The following is a 21,227-nucleotide window of genomic DNA, read 5'->3' as shown; positions in this document are numbered from 1 at the left end:
ATGAATAAGTAAATAAAATCTTAAAAAAAAAAACCCACTACATATAGAATATGAGAAGCACATTTCTGAAATGGGAATAAAGTTAATCAGAAACACACATAAACCCAGAGTATATACCAAAACAGTTTTCTTTGCATCCTTTTGGTTTTCTTCTATTAACATGTAAAACTTGTACAATAAGAAAACACAAACCATCAATAAGTTGAGAGTCCCTGGATGACAATTTTCTCTCAGAACTGAAGGCACTTTTAGGAACACCAAAGAAAGCATCATTGAACTAACCTGAGAGGTCCTACGGCCTCCTAGAAATCAGCCATGAAAGGAAGGAGGGGCCAGCAGCCATGGGAATGCATTAGTTTTGTCTGAGAGTATTTCTCAGTTGGATTGGGCCCTCTTCATATTAAAGTTTTGTGGTTGCCCCTGGGCCTTTCCAAAATGCCAGATATTCACCCTCACCTACCTTTCCAAATAACAACACCTAAAGCTGTAGGTAACAGAAAACCAATTTATCTGGTCTCAGCTACAAGAACACTATTTCACATAAAAGAATCCAAAATGGGCAGGGCTTGGATTAGGCTTATAAAAGCCAGGTTATGGTTTCCCTTTCAATCATTCCAGTGCTTCAGTCTACCTCTAATTCTGATGCTGCAACAGCTATGGACATTTCTGGCCTCACTTGCAGGCAGATGGACAGGCAGAAGAGGTTCTGCCTCTTTCTTACACATAGAGAATGAGACTATCTTTCAAGAAAGACACCAGCTGGAGAAAGCTCGGGAGAATAGAAAAGTAAGAGGATCCTGAGCTAACCTTCTTCCATGGACACATTGAGGCAACAACTACATATAATGCAACTTACTCTGAAAACAATCTGAAGACTCCCTGAACAGATCATCCGCAGCTAAAGACATAAAGGAAAAGCTATATAAGAAGGGCAGGAGGGGCAGAAACATAATCAGAAAACAAACCCCCAGTGTGGTGACCCATAAGCAGGAGGGGTATCACAGGTGCAGAAGTCCTCCCTGAGTAGTGAAGGGATCAAGACCCACATCAGGCACCCTTAGCCCTAGAGACCTGAACCAGGAAGATAAGCCCCCATAATGTCTGCTTTTGAAAATTGGTAGCCATTAACTCGGGGAGAACCAGAGGGCTACAGGAAACCAAGTCTTCATTCCTAAAGGAGTAGCATTCTATATAACTCCAGCACAGAGGTTTGAAAAGAGCCTGGGTTGCACCTGAAGATTTACTTCAGAGTAAATCAGAGGAGCAAGGATCTGAAGGAGCTTTCTCTGGAGATAGAAGTGTTGGTGGTTGCCATTTTTCTTGTTTTCCTTCAGCTTAGCTATCTGGATGCTTGTGAGAATCAGTTCTGACAGTCTCTTCAATAAATGGTGCTGGGAAAATTGGACATCCACATGCAGAAGAATGAAACTGGACTATTCTCTTACACCAGACACAAAGATAAACTCAAAATGGATGAAATATCTAACTGTGAGACGAGATTCCATCAAAATCCTAGAGGAGAACACAAGCAACACCCTTTATGAACTTGGCCACAGTAACTTCTTGCAATATACATCCATGAAAGCAAGAGAAACAAAAGCAAAAATGAACTATTGGGACTTCATCAAGAAAAAAAGCTTTTGCACAGCAAACACTCAACAAATGTAAAAGACAACCTACAGAATGGGAGAAGATATTTGCCAATGACCTATCAGATAAAGGACTAGTATCCAAGATATATAAAGAACTTATTAAACTCAACACCAAAGAAACAAACAATCCAATCATGAAATGGGCAAAAGACATGAACAGAAGTTTCATCAAAGAAGACATACACATGGCCAACAAGCACATGAGAAAATGCTCTGCATCACTTGCCATCAGGGAAATACAAATCAAAACCACAATGAGATACCACCTCACACCAGTGAGAATGGGAAAAATGAACAAGGCAGGAAACAACAAATGTTGGAGAGGCTGTGGAGAAAGGGGAACCCTCTTGCACTGTTGGTGGGAATGTGAACTGGTGCAGCCACTCTGGAAAACTGTGGAGGTTCCTCAAAGAGTTAAAAATAGATCTGCCCTACGACCCAGCAATAGCACTGCTGGGGATTTACCCCAAAGATACAGATGCAGTGAAACGCCGGGACAGCTGCACCCTGATGTTTATAGCAACAATGTCCACAATAGCCAAACTGTGGAAGGAGCTTCAGTGTCCATTGAAAGATGAATGGATAAAGAAGCTGTGGTCTATGTATACAATGGAATATTACTCAGCCATTAGAAACGACAAATACCCACCATTTGCTTCAACGTGGATGGAACTGGAGGGTATTATGCTGAGTGAAATAAGTCAATTGGAGAAGGACAAACATATATGGTCTCATTCATTTAGGGAATATAAAAAATAGTGGAAGGGAATAAAGGGGAAAGGAAAAAAAATGAGTGGGAAATATCAGAAAGGGAGACAGAACATGAGAGACTTCTAACTCTGGGAAAGGAACAAGGGGTGGTGGAAAGGGAGGTGGGCAGGGGGTGGGGGTGACTGGGTGATGGGCACTGAGGGAGGCATTTGATGGGATGAGCACTGGGTGTTATGCTATATGTTGGCAAATTGAACTCCAATAATAAAAAAAAAGAACCAGTTCTGAAACTTTCCATTTACTTTACTAGTACTGCTCACCCTGGATTATTATTCCCTTGTACAGCTGCCCCACCTAACACAACTGCTCCAGAACGTACCCTTCCAATGTAGCTTCTTCCCTGCCATGCTCAGCTGGTAGTCTCAGTTGGGACCAGTGTTCCCTCAAAGTGACTACTGCCCTGCCAAACCCAGAAGACAGCCTAGGCACTCTGATGCTCTTTCTAGAGGGATTCCTGCCCCATTGAGGCGACCGCACCACCCACCCGTGCATCTGCAGCCACTACAGTGGTATATAAGCCAGCCACACCCATCAACATACTCACAGCAGTCACAGCCCAGTTACAACAGGAGGGCACATACAGCCCACACAGAAGATTTTTCTGAAACACCTTGTTCTGGTGGCAAGAGGAATTGCACTACTGGGCCTCACAGGATGCCTTCTACATGAGGCTACTACTTTCAAGACCAGAAGACATAGCTGACCTACCAAATGCATAGAAACAAACACAGACATTAGACAAAATGGAGGAAAGAAAGAATTTTCAAACTAAAGAACAAAACAAAACCTCAGAAAGAGCTAAACAGAATGGAGATTAGCAATCTACCTGATAGAGTTCAAAGTAATGGTCCTGAAGGTGCTCATCAGACCTGAGAGAAGTATGGCTGAATTCAGAGAAAACCTCAACAGAGAGAGAGAAAATATAAAAAGGAACCAATCAGAGCTGAAGAACACAAGAACTAAAATGAACTAGAGGGATTCAACAGCAGATTCGAAGATACAGAAGAATGGCTCAATAATCTAAAAGAGCAGTGGGGGCACCTGGCTGGCTCAGTTGGAGGAGGATGTGACTCTTGATCTCAGGTTGTGAGTTCAAGCCCCACATTGGGTATAAAAATTACTTAAATAAAGCTTTAAAAAATAAACAATTTTTTAAAAGATTGGGCAGTGGAAAGCAACAAGCAGAAAAGAAAAAAATTTTAAAAAAGCATTTTTTTAAAAAAGCAGGCTCCATACCTAGCACTGAGCCCAACACGGGGCTTAAACACACAACCCTGTGATCAAGACCTGGCTGACATCAAAAGTCAAACATTTAACTGACTGAGCCACCCCAGGTAACCCCCCCAATATTTTTTCCTGAGAAAAGGGACTGAAGGGACTTCTGGGACATTTCCTGAGAAAAAGGACTGAAGGGACTTCTGGGACAACATTGAGTACACTAGCATTCATATTTTAAGGGCTTCAGAAGGAGAAGAGAAAAAAAGAGGTACAGAAAAATTATTTGAAGAACTAATAGTTGGAAACTTTCCTAACCTGGGGAAGAAAAAGATACCCAGGTCCAGAAAGCAAAGAGAGCTCCAAAGAAGATGAGCCCAAGGAGGTCTACACCAAGACACATAATAATTAAAATATCAGGTCCCCCCAGCCAGTGGTGGCTGGTAGGTATGTGTGGGTGTGGGTAGCTACCTGCGCCATGGAGGTTGCTGGCTGCAGCTCCAGCAGCAGCAGTGGGAGCAGCAGCAGGGCACAAAGGATGGTGCCAAGATGCAGGGAATGCAATGAAGTGGATGAGAAGGCAAATATCCCCAGCTTTTCCAGGAATAATACCAGGAGCTTAAGATTATGCCTAAGGATGAGTAGGACCATGTCATGGAAGCACTCAGGGAGCCCCTCCTGGCCACGTTAGAATTACTGTTTACAAAAGCCACACAAAAGAGACTCTATTGCTTAAAGAACAAGTATTTCAAGGAACCGGATGACTTGGAAATGAAAGGTCAGAAAGTTGAAGTTCCACAGCCCCTGAGTTGATATTCTGAAGAACATGCCTGGCATACATATTTAAGTGGAAACATCTGAGAAGGTCTCCGCAATTGGAAACGTTTCAACAGTTTCTGGTTAGTGAAATTGAATATGAAAATATCAGTTGTCGGGGATCCCTGGGTGGCGCATCGGTTTGGCATCTGCCTTTGGCCCAGGGCGCGATCCTGGAGACCCGGGATCGAATCCCACATCGGGCTCCCGGTGCATGGAGCCTGCTTCTCCCTCTGCCTATGTCTCTGCCTCTCTCTCTCTCTCTCTCTGTGTGTGTGTGTGTGTGTGTGTGTGTGTGACTATCATAAATTTAAAAAAAATTAAAAAAAAAAGAAAATATCAGTTGTCAAGAAGCCATTAGCAAGGTTCCACCACTGTTACTTAATACCATCTCCATAAGATCCTAGATATGTGTACAGCATCTGGATCAAAGACCACACAACTAATCGAAATGTTACATGTTGACATGAATGTCTCTTTTCCGGAAGGGCTTGTCATCGTGGTGATGGGGACAAGTGTTGCTATCTGCTCTTTCATCAGGCTAAAATGCTGAGCAGCCTCTGCATCCATGGTGATCAACCTCGATGTGTCCAGTATATCCAGACTCAAAACAGATGTATATAAGAGGAAAGAGATTATCTTTTATAATTGCATTTTTGTTATGTCCCTTGCAGTAGAGATGGCACTATGAGAAAAAACATTGATGTTTGGAAAAAGAGACAACCTTATATAACTTGCAGCTGTAAGGTTTATAGCTGTGATATGCAATGCAAGGCTCTAAGAAGCTACTGGAAGGTGGTAAATTGGTGTCTTCTACATGTTCAATAAACCCTCATTGAAGATGGAATAGTAATAGCATCTTTGCTGGAAAAAAAAAAGTAAAGGTGCTTTGGAGCTTGCTGATATGTCTTCTGAGCTACCAGGATGAAAATGGATGCCTGGAATCACATATTGGAAGGTAGGGATGAAAGATGGACAGTGATTTACATAGTGGGATGATATTCCTCGCAGCAGACGTACCCAGGTCTGGCCTACCACACTCCCATCAAAGGATCCAGATGCACTTAGAGTGGTGTCTGAGAATATTACCAAATAATCAAAATACTGGAAGGTTCTTTGTAACAGTATGAGTGAAAAAGTCTTCAATGCTATGGCATAAACATCCACCAAAGCTGCAGGGTGAATCTGTGGAGCCCAGAGAAACTGATACAACTCTGCAAATCCCACAGAAGGAAAAACTACAGACCCCCCTGAGCTGGAAAGTAAACCAGTCAGCAGAATTGACACCACTGAGATAATGGAAAGGACTAAGAATTTAGAGAACAACCAAAATAAGAAATATGGAGTGTGTGGTCCTCCTCCATCTAAGAACAAAGTTATTTGGAATAATTTATTTTTATTTTTTTAAGATTTTATTTATTTATTCATTAGAGACAGAGAGAGAGTCAGAGACACAGGAGGAGAGAGAAGCAGGCTCCTCACAGGGAGCCTGATGTAGAACTCAATCCCAGGACCCCAGGATCATGCCCTGAGCCAAAGGCAGACACTCAATCTCCTGAGCCACCCAGGCATCGCTATTTGGAAGAATTTGAAGAAGATCCATATGTATTTATTCCTGATGATGGTCCATTATTTCCACCTATTCAGAAATTCTATGCATTGGATCCTTCATTCCCTAAGATAAATTTGTTAACTCAAACTACTGAAGAGAAGAAAGAGCAACTCTATATAGTCTCCATGTAGCTGAGGAATGTGCTGCTGAATAACAGTGACAGGATGAAGGTTATACACTGGGATAAAAGATCTATAACTCATTATGAACTGTTGGAAAACCATACTGTAAGCTTTAATGATTATATTAAGTTGTACATTAGCATTATGATATTGGTATGCAGTAGATTAATATCTGAGGTCTCAGATGACTTCTGTGCCTTTGTAATAAAAGGTAAAATAAACTGTTTCTCAGAGTTTAAAAAAATTAAAATATCAAAAGTTAAAAATAAAGAATCTTAAAAATGGCAAGAGCAAAGCAAATAGTTACATACAAGGTAAGTTTCATAAGGCTATCAGCTGACTTTTCAGCAGAAATTTTGCAGGCCAGAAGAGAGTGGTATGATATATTCAAAGTGCTAAAAAGAAAAAACCTACAACCTAAAATACTCTACTTGGTAAGGTTATCATCAGAATTGAAGGAGAGATAAAGTGTTTCCCAGACAAACACAAGTTGAAGGAGTTCATCACCACTAACCTGGCCATACAAGAAATATTAGAGGAGTTTCTTTAAGCAGAAAAGAAAAAGCCATAAGTAGAAGTAACAAAATTATAAAAGGAGAAAATTTCATTGGTAAAAGCAAATATATACTAAAGGTAGTAGATCACTTATAAAGCTTGTATACAGACTAAAAGACAAAAGTAGTAATATCAATCATGTCTATAAAAGCTAGTTAAGGGACATGCAAAATAAAAGGCAAAATATGATATCATATACATAAAACATGTGGAAAGGAGTAAAAATGTAATGCTTTTAGAATGTGTTCAAACTTAAGCAACATCAACTTAATATAGACTTCTATATACATAGGCTGTTATTGTAAACTTTATGGTAACCACAAACCAAAAACCTGTAATAGATATGCAAAATATAAAAAGAAAGGAATCCAAGCATAACACTAACAAAAGTCATCAAATCACAAGGAAAGACAGAAAGAGCAGAAAGAAACAGAGAATAACTACAAAAACAACTGAAAACAATTAAAATGGCACTAAGCACATATCTATCAATAGTTACTTTGTAAATGGACTAAGTGCTCCAATCAAGAGACATAGGGTGACAGCATAAAGAAAAATACAAGACCTATCTTTATGCTATCTAAAAGTGATTCACTCAGACTTGTAGACATATACAGACTGAAGGTGAAGGGAAGGAAAAAAGAAATTCCACGTAAATGGAAACAATAAGAGGCTGTTGTAGTAATACTTATATCAGACAAAATAGACAACAAAGACTGTAACGAGACAAATAAGAGCATTACATAATGATCAATAATCAATCCAATGAGAAGATATAACAATTATAAATATCTATGCATCCAACACTGGAGCATCTAAATGTCTAAAGCAAATATTAACAGAACTAAAGGGAAAGAAACTGACAACAATATAATAGTAGAGGACTTTAACACCCCACTTATTTCAATGGATAAATCACCCAGATGGAAAATCAGTAAGGAAACTTGGCTTTGAGCAACATATTAGATCAGATGGACTTAACAGATATATATAGAACATTCCATCCATAAACAGCAGAATACACATTTTTTTTCAAGTGCCTAGGGAACATTCTTCTGAACAGATCACTTATTGGGCCACAAAATAAGTCTCAGTAAATTTAAGAAAACTGAAATTATATCTAGCCTTTTTCTTTTTTAACCACATGGTATGAAACTAGCAATTAATTACAAGGGAAAAACCTGGAAAAAACACAAACACATGGAGATTAAACAATATGCTACTAAACTACCAATGGGTCGATGAAGAAATTAAATGGGAAATCAAAAAGTACCTTGAGATGCAATAAAAACAGTTTTTAAGAGGGAAATTTAGAGGAGTTTGGAAAGATGGCAGAGTAGGAGGACCATGAGATCCCCATCCCACTTTTTCAACTGGATATTGTGCATATCCAAGTCAACAAACTGGGCAATCTGAAGACTGGCAGAAGAAACTCCACAACTAAATGTGGAGAAGAAGCTGCTTCTGAAAGGTTAGGAAGGTCAGAAAGGCAGAGTGAGGCTGCCTGCAGGAGGGAGAGAGCTGTGCACCTAGAGGGGGTAGAGAAATGGGCCCTTGTACCAGGGAGCTCACATGGGGAAGACTAATGCTGATAATGTTTGGCTTTAAAAACCAGAGGGGCTGAATTCTATGAATTTATACAACCAATGGTACTTAACACCCTAGAGCTTTAAAATTCTGCTGACACAGCAGTGGGTAAGGAGGGGAGGATGAGTAATAGCTCTATCCACCACCTTTAGAGAGACAGCTGCCTACATGGAGAGGCAACATAAAAATGGCAATTTACACAAAGCCATGGGCAAATGGGAGACATCTTGTTTTGGAGTGTGTTGGGGTACTTCTCCAAAAATGAGGGAGGTGACAGGTGCCATTTTCCTTCCCTGTTGCCCAGCATAAACACAGAGTCACCTGTAAGAGGTGGGACTACACAGACACTTGCTACTTAACACACTAGTATGAGTTCTCCTGAAGACTAGTCTGCTCCAAACCTGATAGCCTTGGCCCTGGGCTAAGGACAAATTTTGTTAAAGCCACACATGGTCCCTAAAAGCCACTGGGTACACAGCTGCTGTGCACCATGCAGAACTGCCATGCTTGGCTCACCTACTACTCAGGGCCTAGCTACTACACTGCAGCTGGCTACACACTCTAAGCCACCATCACACACTAGGTCCAGCCCTGCCCAGCCTTGTGTCCCTGACAATCCTGGCACACAGCCCCCAACCACCACAGTGATTGGAGGAATATCACATAGAATTAGCAGCCCAGCACAAATTTTACTAACACCACTGTCCCACTTCCAAGTTCCTCAGTGAGTACACCCCCTCACAGCTGGCCTTCCTGGGTCCCACTAACAAAGAGCAAACACAGCCCACAACAGGAGTTCAGATGACTGCACTGAAAGGAAAAGTGACTCAGACTCAACAGCCAGGTGTAAGCAGCACACATAGGACAGTCTCCTAAAGTACCAGGTTCTGATAAACAGGGAACATTGCACTCCAGGACACTCCAGGAACTCTTCTTCATAAAGTCACTACTTTCAAGAGCAGAAAACACGGGTGACATTCTAAACACACAGAAATAGACACAGAGAGGCAGACAAAAGGAGACAGAAATTTCTCCCAAATGAAAACAGGACAAGGCCACAGCCAAACATCTAAGTAATACACCTAAAGAGAATTTAAAGCAATGATCATGAGAATACTCACTGGACTTGAGGAAAGAGTGGAAGACATGAGCAAGACCCTTAACACAGAGATAAGGAATAACATTGCAGAGATAAATAAACTTAATGAAATGAATAGCAGGATAGAAGAAGCAGAGGAACAAATTATTGACCTAGAAAACTGAGTAATGGGAAGTATTCAAGCCAAACAAAAGAGAGAAAAGAATTTTCAAAATGAGAATAGATTTATGACCCCATCAAATGTAATAACATATTACAGGAGATCCTGAAGAAGAAGAGAAAGAAAAGGTGGCAGAAAAATTTTTTAAGAAATAAGAGCTGAGGGGATCCCTGGGTGGCGCAGCGATTTGGCACCTGCCTTTGGCCCAGGGCACGATCCTGGAGACCCAGGATTGAATCCCACGTCGGGCTCCCGGTGCATGGAGCCTGCTTCTCCCTCTGCCTGTGTCTCTGCCTCTCTCTCTCTCTCTCTGTGTGTGTGTGTGTGTGTGTGTGACTATCATAAATAAATAAAAAATTTTTTAAAAAAAGAAATAATAGCTGAAAATTTCCTTAATCTGGGGAAAGAAACAGATATCCATATCCAGGAGGCATAGAAAACCTCCAAAGAAATGAACTAGGGGGGGTGGAAAGGGTGGGGGGTGGGGGGTGGGGGTGACTGGGTGACGGGCACTGAGGGGGGCACTTGATTGGATGAGCACTGGGTGTTATTCTATATGTTGGCAAATTGAACACTAATAAAAAATAAATTTATAAAAAAAAAAAGAAAACCCCCAACAAAAGCAGGCCCACACCAAGATATATTATAATTAACTTGCAAAATATAATGATAAATAAAAAAATCTTAAAAGCATGAGGACAAAAGAAGTTGGTAACTTACAAAAGAAAACCCATAAAGGCCTGCAGATTTTTCAACAGAAATTTTGCAAGCCAGAAGAAAATGGCATAATATATTCAAGGTGCTGAAGGGGAAAAATCTGTAGTCAAGAATACTTTATCTAGCAAGGCTATCATTGGGAATAGAAGAATAGAAAAAGTGTCTCAGACAAACAAAAGCCAAAGGAGTTTATGACAACTGGGCCGGTCTTGCAAGAACTATTAAAAGGGACTCTGAGTGGAGAGGAGAGAACAAAATGACAGTATAGGGGTAGGAAACACAAAAGCAGTAAAGATAAATATTTCTATAAAAAAATTCATCAAAGAATTCATAAAAAAAAGATATAAAATATAATAACATATGCCTAACACATGGGGAGGAGAGAAAAGAATGGGTTCAAATTTCAATGACCATCAACTTAATATAGACTGCTATATGCAGAAGGTGTTATATACAAACCAAATATCAAAAACCACTAATAAATATGTAAAGAAAAAAAGAAAGAATCCAGATATATCACTAAAGAAAATTTTTTAAAAACATGAAAGAGAGAAGCACAAGAAAGGATCAGAGAAAACCTCTCTAAACAACCACCAAAAAAAGTAATAAAATGGCAATATATATCTATCAGTAATTACTTTGAATATAAATGGACTAAACACTCAAAACCAGACACATAAGGTGAAAGAATGCATTAATAAACAAGAGCCATCTATATGCAGCCTAAGAGACAGATTTTAGACCTAAAGACACATGCAGATTGAAAGCCAAAATACAATAGCAGAATACTCATTCTGATACATTTCCTGAAGTGCCAGCTCCTGACTGTATAGGACCTCTTCATTTGGCCATTACTCTCAGGAGCAGGAAATTTAATAGGCTTTCCTAACACACCAAGAAAAACAAAACAATGACCTAGACAAAATGCCAAGACAGAGAAATTTGCCCCAAAAGAAAGAACATGAAGAGGTTAAGTAATATGCTTGAACCAGAATTTAAAGCAACAATCATAAGGATACTAGTCAGGCTTCAGAAAAGCATAGCAGACACTAGAGAATCCCTTACTGCAGAGATAAAAGAACTAAAGACTGGTCAGGCTGAAATACAAATTCTAAAACCAAGATGCAAAACTGAATGGATGTAATGACAATGAGGATGGACAAAGTAGAGAAATCAGTGATATAGAAGATAAAATTATAGAAAATAATGAAGCTAAAAAGAAGAGGGAAAGAAAAGTACTGGATCACGAATGTAGACATAGGGAACTCAGCAACTCCTTAACATATAACATTCATATCATAGGAGCCCCAGAAGAAGAAGAGAGGGGAAAGGGGGCAGAAGATTTATTTGAGTAAATTATAGCTGAAAACTTCTCTAATGTGGGGGAGGAAACAGACATCCAAATCCAGGAGGCACAGAGAACTCCCATCAAATTCAACAAAAGCTGGACAACACCAAGATATATTGTAGTAAAAAATTTTAAATATAGAGATAGTGAAAGAATCCTGAAAACAGCACATGAAAAGAAATCCCTAACCTATAAGGGAAATCACGTTCTCAGATCTTTCCACAGAAATCTTGCAGGTCAGAAGTAAGTGGCATGATATATTCAAGGTGCTGAAGGGGGAAAATATGTAGCCAAGAATACTTTACCTAGCAAGGCTGCCATTTCAAATACAGAGTTTCGCAGACAAACAAAAACTAAAGGAGTTCATGACCACTAAGCCAGCCTTGCAAGAAACAGTAAAGGGGACTCTTTGGGAAAGAAAGGCAAAAAGCAACAAAGACTAGAATGGAACAGAGAAAATCTCTAGAATCAGCAGCTTAGGGATAATACAATGCAACTAAATTCTTATCTATCAATAATTACTCTGATTGTAAATGGAATGTAAAACAGACTCCAATCAAAAGACATAGGGTATCAGAATGAATAAAAAAAACAATCCAAAAAGACCCATCTTTATCTGCTTATAAGAGACTCATTTTAGAGCGAAAGCCATCTGCATATTGAAAGTGAGGGGATGGAGAACCATTTCTCATGTTAATGGACGTCAAAAGAAACCAGAGTAGCCATGCTTCTACCATACAAACTGGATCTTAAAACAAAGACAATAACAAGAGATAGAGAAAGACAATTATATCATAATTAAGGGGTATATCCAACAAGAAGATCTAATAATTGTAAATATCTATGCACCCAACTTGGGACCCTCCCAAATATGCAAATCAATTAATAACAAACATAAAAAAACCTCATTGATAATAATACAATAATAGTATGGGACTTTGGGGAGCCTGGGTGGCTCAGTCACTTGAGCATCTGCCTTTGGCTCAGGTCATGATCCCGGAGTCCTGGGACAGAGCCCTGCATCAGGTTCCCTGCTTAGCAGGGAGTCTGTTTCTCCCTCTCCCTCTGCTCTTTCCCCTCATTTGTGCTCTCTTACTCTATTTCTGAAATAAATGTGTTAGGTTTTTTAGTAACTAAATGGAAATGAGACCGCCAAGGCAAGCGAGGGTCCAAGAACAGATTTTATTGCAGGCACCCTCGGGCGAGGTTCCACGACTCACGGAGGAAAAGAGTGAGTCGGGGAAGTCGTGCCAAGACAAGGTGGCAGGGGGTTTACATAACGTTGTAAGGCAGAACGGTTTCCTATTGGTCGGCTCATATGCAAAGGAAGGATTGCAATCCAACCAGTCAGAGTGACCCTCACTATGCAAAGGAAGGATTGCAGTTCGGCCAGTCAAAGGTGACTTCCTCCTCTGGGGTTTGAAGGGCATTGGGTCCGGTTGGGGAAGTCCAAAGGAGAGGTCTAAGGGTCTGCATCAAGCTGTCAGCAGGTCATTGGTCCATTGGCGTCCCAGGTGGAGGTGGTGACAGGAACCTCAGCCATTTGGGGTATCCGCCATCTTGAGGAGTTTCCCTTCCCGCCTGGCCCCAACAAAATGAATTAAAGCTTTAAAAAAAAATAGCAGAGGACTTTAACAATCCACTTAAAGCAATGGACAGACCATCTAAAAGAAAATCAACAAGGAAAAAATGGCTTTGACACTGGACCAGATGGACCTAACAGATATATTCAGAACATTTCATCTTAAAGCAGTAGAATACACATTCTTTTCAAGGGCACATGGTACATTCTCCAGAATAGATCACATACAGGGTCACACATCAGACCTCAACAAGTAAAAGAGATCATACCATACATATTTTCAGACCACAACACTATGAAACTTGAAGTCAACCATAAAAAAAATTTGGAAAGATCCAAATACATGGAGGTTAAAGAACATCCTACTAACAAAATGAATGGATAAACCAGGAAATTAAAGAAGAAATTAAAAAGTACACAGGGCTCAGCGGTTTGGCACTGCCTTCAGCCCAGGGTGTGATCCTGGAGACCCAGGATCTAGTCCCACGTCTGGATCCCCGCGTGGAGCTTGCTTCTCCCTCTGCGCGTGTCTCTGCCTCACTCTCTCTCTGTCTCTCACGAATAAATACATAAATAAATAGTACATGGAAGCAAATAAAAATGAAAACGTGATAGTCCAGAACTTTTGGGATACAGCAAAGGCAGTCCTAACAGGAAAGTATATTGCATTACATGCCTTTCTCAAGAAACAAGAAAAGTCTCAGATACACAACCTAATCTTACACCTAGAGGACCTAGAAAATGAACAGCAAATAACATCTAAAGCCAGCAAAAGAAGGGAAATAATAAAGATGAGAGCAGAAATAAACTATAGAATCAAAACAAAACAAAAAAACCTCCAGAACAGATCAATGAGCTAGTTCTTTGAAAGAATTAATAAGATCTATAAACCTCTAGCCAAAAACAAAATCACAAATGAAAGGGGAGAGATCACAACCAACACCATAGAAATATTAACAATTATAAAAAATATTATGAAAATTTATATGCCAACAAACTGGGCAGTTTGGAAGAAATGGACAAATTCCTAGAAACATACAAACTACCAAATATGAAACAGGAAGAAATAGAAAACTTGTATAGACCAATACCAGCAAAGAAATTGAATCAGTAATCAAAAATCTCCCAACAGACAAAAGTCCAAGGCCAGATGGCTTCCCAGGGGAATTCTACTAGACATTTAATGAAGAGTTAACTCCTATTCTTCTCAAACTGTTCAAAAAAAAAAAAAAGAGGGAACACTTCCAAACTCCTTCTATGAGGCCAGCATTACTTTGATTCCAAAACCAGACAGAGATCCCCCTAAAAAGGAGAATTATAGGCCAATATCCCTAATGGACATGCATCCAAAAATTATCAACAAGATACTAGCACATCAAATCTAATAGCACATTAAAAGAATTATTCACCACAATCAAGTGGGATTTACTCCTGGGCTACAAGTGTTGTTCAATATTCACAAATCAATCAATGTGAGACACCACATTAATAAAGGAAAGAATCAGAACCATATGATGCTCAGTAGATGCGTAAAAAAAGCATTTGACAAAATACAGCATCCATTCTTGATAAAAACCCTCAGCAAAGTAGGGATAGATGGAACATACATACCTCAACTTCATAAAAGCTATATACAAAAGACCCATAGCTAATATTTTCAATGGGGAAAAACTAACGGCCTTTCTTCTATGATCAGGAACAAGACAGGGATGGCCAACCTCACCATTACTATTTAACATAGTACTGGTAGTCTTAGCCTTAGCAATCAAACAACAAAAAGAAATAAAAAGTATCCAAATCAGCAAAGAAGAAGTCAAACTTTCACTATTCACAGACAATATGATACTTTATGTAGAAAACCCAAAAGACTCCACAAAAAAAATTATTTGAACTAATACACAAATTCAGCAAAGTCACAGTATTTAAAATCAACATAAGAAATCTGTTGTTTTTCCATACATCAGTAATGTGTGGAGGCCGAGAAAAATTAAGGCCATTCCATCTCAAGTTTAGCATTAGCACAAGTACAGCCATCTTAGGCCCCTGTGAATAAGAGTTGAACTTTACAGGAAAACCTGCAGAATGCCCTCAGGACATCCCATATCAGAAAGACAACAAAGCTCAGAATTGCCCTCAGCAAAGAATCCCATATCAGCTCTTAAGAAACTCACCCACCCTTTCCCCCATATTGGAATGGGAAAAAAAATCCTCCACCCCTTCTGAAAATCCCCTAGACCAGCCCATAAAAAACCCAGCTGTAACCCACTTCAGGGTCCAAGCGCCTGCTCTGCTGTGTGGAGTATACTTGGACCCAAGCTCGAGCTTGTAAATAAACCCTCATGTACTTGCATCGGTGTCAGCTCCTTGGTGGTTTCTTGGATTCACAATCTTGGGCACAACAAATGAAGCAGCAGAAAAAGAAATCAAGGAATCAATCCCACCTACAATTGCTCCAAAAACCATAAGAAACCTAGGAACAGATCTAACCAAAGAGATAAAAGATCTGTACTCTGAAAACTATAGAACACTTGTGAAAGAAATAGAAGAGGACACAAGGAAATCAGAAAAAGTTCCATGCTCATGTAAGAAAAAATATTGTTTAAATGTCCATACTACTCAAAGCAATCTACACATTCAGTGCAATCCCTATCAAAATACCACCAGCATTTTTCACAGAGCTAGAATAAACAATCCTAAAATTTGTATGGAACCACAAAAGACCCCAAATAACCAAAGCAACCCTGAAAAAAAGCAAAGTTGGAGGCATCACAATTCCAGAATTTAAGCTACACTACCAAGCTATAGTCATCAAGACAGTGTGGTACTGATACAATAACAGATACATAGATCAATGGAGGAGAAGAGAGAACCAAAAATGGCCCTAAAACTAATTTCAACAAAGTAAGAAAGAATACTCAATGGGAAAAAAAAACGCAGTCTCCTCAGATGGTATTGGGAAAACTGGACAGCCACATGCAGAAGAATGAAATGGACCACTTCCTTATACCATACAAAAAAATAAATTCAAAATGGTGAAAGATCTAAATGTGAGACTGGAAACCATCAACATCCTAGAGCTGAACACAGGTAGCAACCTCTTTGACATTGGCTAGCAATTTCTTACTAGTTGTCATAGGAAGCAAGGGAAACAAAAAGCAAAAATGAACTATTGGGACACCATCAAGATAAAAAGCTTCTAGATAGCAAAGGAAACAAATCTAAAAAGCAGCCTACAGAATGAGAGAAGATATTTGCAGGTGACATATCTGATAAAGGGATAATATCCAGGGGCACCTGGGTAGCTCTGTTGGTTAAGTGTCTGACTCCTGATCTCAGCTTAGGTGTTGATCTCAGGATTGTGAATTCAAGTTCCCCACTGGGCTCCACACTGGGTGCAGAGCCTACTTTTAAAAAAAGAGTTAGTATCCAAAATGTATAAAGAACTTATCAAATCAACACCCAAAAAACAAATAATCCAGTTAAGAAATGGGCAGAAGACATGAATAGACATTTTCTTTTTTAAAGATTTTATTTATTTATTCATGAGAGACAGAGAGAGAGAGAGAGGCAGAGACACAGGCAGAGGGAGAAGCAGGCTCCATGCAGGGAGCCCGATGTGGGACTCGATCCTGGGTTTCCGGGATCAGGCCCTGAGCTGAAAGCAGCACTAAACCACTGAGCCACCTGGGCTGCCCATGAATAGATATTTTCATGAATAGCCACTTACAAGTGGCTAAGAGACACATGAAAAGGTGTTCAATATCAGTCATCATCAGAGAAATACAAATCAAAACCACAATGAGATATCACCTCACACCCATCAGAATGGCTAAAATTAACAATACGGGAAACAACAGATGTGGTGAGGATGCAGAGAAAGGAAAACCCTCATACACTGTTGGTGCAAATGGAAACAGCATGGAGGTTCCTCAAAAAATTAAAAATAGAGCTACCCTACAATGCAGCCATTGCACTACTAGGTATTCATCCAAAGGATATAAAAATAATGATTTGAAGGGGCACCTGCACCCCAATGTTTATAGCAGCAATGTCCACAATAGCCAGATTATGGAAAGAGCCTAGACGTCCACTGACAGATGAATGGATAAAGAAAATATGGCACATATATATAGTGGAATATTATTCAGCCATCAGAAAGAATGAAATCTTGCCATTTGCAATCATTTGCTAAGCAAAATAAGTGAGTCAGAGAAAGACAAATAACTTATGATTTCACTCATATGTGGAATTTAAGATATGATACAGATGAATATAAAGGAAGGGGGGAAAATGAGAGAGAGGAACAAACCGTAAGAGACTCTAATGATAGAGAACAAACTGAGGTTTGATGGAGGGAGGTAGATGGGCTGAATGGGTAATAAGGAGGACACTTGTTATGATAAACACTGGGTATTATATGTAGATGATGAATCACTAAATTCTACTCTTGAAACAAATATTGCACTATATGTCAACTAACTAGAATTTAAATAAAACTTCTGGGGGGGAAAAAAGAAAAGAGAACACTCCTACACTATTTATGGGAAGGTAAATTGGTACAGCCAGTATGGAAAACAGTAGGAAGGTTCCTCAAAAAATTAAAAATAGAAATACCAAATGATCCAGTAATTCCACTTCTGGGTATTTACCCAGAGAAAATGAAAACACTAATTCAAAAAGATATACGCAACACTATATGTATTGCAGCATTATTTACAATGGCCAAGATAGGGAAGCAACCTAAGTGTACATTTATAGAAGAATGGATAAAGAAGATGTGAAACATATATATAATGGAACATTACTCAGCCATATAAAAGAATGAGATCTTTCCATTTGTGACAACACGGATGGACCTAGAGAGTATTATGGTAAGTGAAATAAGTCAGATGGAGAAAGACAAATACCACATGATCTCACTTGTATGTCCAATGTAAAAAACAAAGAGAAAAAAAGAAATAGAGTCATAAATAAAGTCATAAATACAGAGAACAAACTAGGGGTTGTCAGTGGGGAAGTGGATTGGGGGATGGGTGACATAGATGGAAGGTATTAAGAAGTACAAACTTCCAGTAATAAAATAAAGAAGTCACTAGGATAAAAAGTACAGCATTGGGAATATAGTCAATAATATTGTAATAAATTAATATGCATAAGATGATAAGCATTTTGTAATGTATATAATTGTCAAATCATTATGTTGTGCAGCTGAAACTAATACAATGTATTGTATATCAACTGTATTTCAATTAAAAAAGAACCTTCAGCACCTATTTCTAATATTCTTTGTGTCATCCAACTTTGCCAATCCAATTACCAACAAGACAATAGTTCTCTGAATGCACCAATCAAACCCACCCCTGAGGGTCAGCGTCCTCTGAAACCGAGATGTGTGAATACCAGGAGTTATTTGGGAACACAGGAAGAGTGTGTGGTTGCCAAACTGGCAGTCAACAGCATCTGCTATGACCACTGGATTCTCCCTACCAGCCAACAGGTTTTCTCGTTCCTAACTGGAGGAAGGAAGCCACATGAGGTTTCTCTTTGGACCAGCCTGGCCTCAAAACATGAGGCCTTCCTAGAGATCCATAGAAATTCCTTCAAAACACACTTGGAAACAAGATTTACAATATGGAGGACTTGCATCTCTGTTCCATAATGTCTGGTTAACCTGCATTTCCTCCTTCTGGTAGTACTTTTTATTTAACTGAGCTAAGTTATGGATTATCAAATTTGTGAGTTGCTCAGAGTTAGACCACAGCAACATCTCCCAGGAAGTCACAACCTACATCTCTGCTTTGAAGAGCAGAAGTGCTCATACAGTTGGTTGTGGATTGCAGCAAGGCAGCACAGGATGGAGTGAAAAAAACCATGGGTTTTTGTCAAAAAAATCTGGATTTGAATCCTGCCTTTGTTAGTTAATTACTGAGTGATTTAGCCTCTCTGAAACTACTTTCTCATCACAAAATGGAAATACTATACCCACCCAGAGGGCTGTTGGTGTGATTAAATCTTTTCTCTCTCTTTTCTTAGAGAAGTCTGTATAGGGATTAATCAGATCATATAAGTGCAACCAATGCACAGGTTCACCTTTATGTTTGTAGTTTTCAACATTTTGGCTCAAATTCTCTTTGGACTGAACCAGAATAACACAAAACAAGTTGACTGGCTTTTAGCAATTGTACTATAGAGAGTGGTGCTTCCTTGCACACATAGCTGAGATCAGAAGGCAATCTGTAATTCAGAGAAGTCATGAAATGCTTGCCTGGCATTTGATTTTTCTATAGAGGAAAAGTCATGATGTTTTCCAATATATTTGGAGGCATTTGTGAAATTCAAAATGGTGTAAGCAGTCACTCTGAGCACTGTCAAAACTGAACATTGTTAGTGGGGTGGATAATTTACGTTAGTGCTACTTAAATTATTGCATACTAAACACAGAATGTGCTACAAACCAAATTTTCTAAAATATGTAGGATGAGAATAAATGTTTCCATCAAGAGCATTAATTTTCAGCAAAATTCTCTTTATCTCCATTGAAGTCCCAAGGGGGAATTAATTTCTAGGTGCTCACTTCGGCAGCACATATACTGAGTGGGAATTTCTAAAAGTTCCTAATGTCTTAGAGTTTATTTCTCCTTCAAAATTAAAAAAGAAAAGCACTTTAGTTGCAGTTTTCCAAATAGGTTTGTGTACTTGAGTTTTGTTTTTTACACTTCTCATCTGATGTCAGCTATGGCAAGTTGCCTATGGGTCTAATGGCTTACACTGTGAGTAGTATGAAGGGCTTCATCAATCCTCCATTTGCGCAAACCCTGTGTCACCACAAGGAAAGGGGGTAATTCCCTCGTTAGCCTCCTTTACCACACTTGCCAGCGGACGGCCCGGAGCCAGGTGTGGGAGTCCTCAGCCTCACCGCGCGGATCTTGGCACACTTGCCGCTGACGCCTAATCAAGCTGGTCCCAAGGAGGCCAGTGCAGCTACGAAGCAAGCCGCAGCCAAGGACGCAGGGTGCTGGTGGGACGGTGGGGGGGGGGGGTGTTGAGAATGGAATGATGGCTCCCCATTTCCCGGAATAATAAATGCCATTTTCTCTTTTTCAAAAGACAGCTTTAAAAGTGTTGGGCTGGGGGATCCCTGGGTGGCGCAGCGGTTTGGCGCCCGCCTTTGGCCCAGGGCGCGATCCTGGAGACCCGGGATCGAGTCCCACGTCGGGCTCCCGGTGCATGGAGCCTGCTTCTCCCTCTGCCTGTGTCTCTGCGTCTCTCTCTCTCTCTGTGACTATCATAAATTAAAAAAAAAAAAAAAAAAAAAAAGCGTTGGGCTGGCGAGACTGGGGACCTCGAAACGGCGGAGCCGAGGCCAGCAACCTCCCAAGAGCGCCGCCTTGCCGCCCTGCCAACTTGGCTTGCGAAGACCTGGGACCCTTGCCCTAACCGGAATGCCGCCCTGCCCCCACCTTCCCGCGGAAAACTCTTTACAGACCCCCTGCGGCTGGCCTGGCCGACTGCCCGGGCTCCACCCCCTCCCCCTCCCAGGCCGGAGGCCCGGACCTCGCCCGCCGGCGGGAGCGCTCCCCGTTAAAGCCCTCTCCCAAGCACTCTCCCACCCACCGCCTGGCCCTGCTGTCTTCAATTTTCTCCGCCGCTCATTAAAAGAAAACAAAAACGTCTTTAGAGTTCTGCAGTTCACCTTCTGAAATGCTGGTACCATGCTCCAATCCTTCACTATGCGGTGGGCGCACAGATTTTTACTCTTTCCAGCAGGCGAGCAAGGACACCCGGCGCTGTGCCTGAAGGAGGGAACCGAATGCTCTCTGTGGCAATTCTCACACACAGAATTCTCACACAAGCTCTCACACAGGAGCTTTTAGGCTTGCAGCTTATCTAACCCTGATGCAAATGCTGGCCATATCATTCTCCTCAATTTATTTCCACTTCCTGTATCTTTTTCTTTTCACTAGTCACATAGTCATCTATTTTCAACAAAG

General features: G+C 40.3%; 1 pseudogene; it reads left to right on the top strand.

Moving 5' to 3' along the window:
* The first annotated feature begins 4,116 nt into the window (after positions 1-4,116).
* Positions 4,117-20,892, top strand: LOC129507289 (RNA cytosine C(5)-methyltransferase NSUN2-like; annotated as a pseudogene).
* Positions 20,893-21,227: the final 335 nt, after the last annotated feature.

Source organism: Nyctereutes procyonoides, unplaced genomic scaffold (genome assembly GCF_905146905.1).
Source record: "Nyctereutes procyonoides isolate TBG_1078 unplaced genomic scaffold, NYPRO_anot_genome, whole genome shotgun sequence".
Classification (NCBI taxonomy): Eukaryota; Metazoa; Chordata; class Mammalia; order Carnivora; family Canidae; genus Nyctereutes; species Nyctereutes procyonoides.
This window is presented reverse-complemented; position numbering and strand designations above follow the sequence as displayed.